Raw genomic sequence first — 1,245 nt, 5'->3', positions numbered from 1 at the left:
TCTCCCGCTGCAGAGTGTCTGAGATTGGGCGGTGCCCCGCCCCCGCCTGCAGTGTCCGCGAGCCACAGCTCAACTTTAGTTTTTGTTTTATTATTTAATAAAAGTTTTTAACTTTCCTACTGACTGTCTCTCCTTAAATACTGGGTCCCTCTGTCCTCGGTTCATGACAGAATGTTTATTTTAGACCTGGTAAAAGCCCAATACACATTAATGGGAAATGAAAATTAATTTGTACTAGTATGAATTATATATAAGATATTTAAAATGTTTATTTCAAATATGAGAAATCTTATTTTAGATATTTTAAATGTTCATTATGATTTGGAAGAAATGCATTTGCGACATCAGAAATATATATTCATTAAAGCTAATAAATGTCAAAACAGCCACTTAAAAAAAGATTTTTGCTTGCAAAAATCCAATTTAGGATATCTATTTGTACAGTTCTGATTAGTAGGAATGTAGTTTTGACCAGGAACAGTATTATTTTAGAGCTGTACAAGTGGAACAAAATAGAGGACAGCTCTACTACTACATGTCAAAATGTCCTGCCTTACAGTAGTAGGCTGAAAAATGACACGTAGAAATGATTGAATAGGAAAAAGCTTTTAGCAGACATTCTAATAACCTACTGGCTGCATGTGAGGATGTTTGGGAGAAAAAATGAACAACTTAGCCTTTTTGTTCCAAGCTTTACTTTTTCCAGTTGGGTAAAGGTGATGCCTGTATATTGATTCTGAGGGATGAGATGCAAATCATCCTCCAGCAACCCACTCTGCCTTCATCCTGATGTTTCTATCACATACAGATCCTTTGGTACAGAAGAAAGGTGTTTGAGGAAGCTGGAATCTGTGAATAAAAATTGTGTTTTAAAAAGAAAATGGCCAAATATTTTCCTCTGCTCTGTCTGGGATGACAAAGTTTCCATCCTGGTGGAAAGAATCCTAAGCATCTGTTCTCCAGTCGGTCTTGGCTTGATGGAGATCAGGGAGGTTTGGGGGCTGAGGGGGTCGGTGGATCCTGGGAGCTTCAGACATTGGTCCTGGTCAGTAGCCAGTAGGCGGTTTGCTGCCACACCGACACTTTAGCAAAACACAAGGACTGGTTGGAAGAGTTCCTGTTTCCAGTTATTTCATCATAAGAGAAGTTTCCACATCATCTAAGCTACAAACACTGTCAGAGGAAGCAGATGTTTATAGAGAAATAAGAACTGAGGAGAGCAGACAGAGAGGAGGGATTACTTTT

This window comes from Cyprinodon variegatus, unplaced genomic scaffold, assembly GCF_000732505.1.
Source record: "Cyprinodon variegatus isolate N-32 unplaced genomic scaffold, C_variegatus-1.0 Scaffold120, whole genome shotgun sequence".
Classification (NCBI taxonomy): Eukaryota; Metazoa; Chordata; class Actinopteri; order Cyprinodontiformes; family Cyprinodontidae; genus Cyprinodon; species Cyprinodon variegatus.
This window is presented reverse-complemented; position numbering follows the sequence as displayed.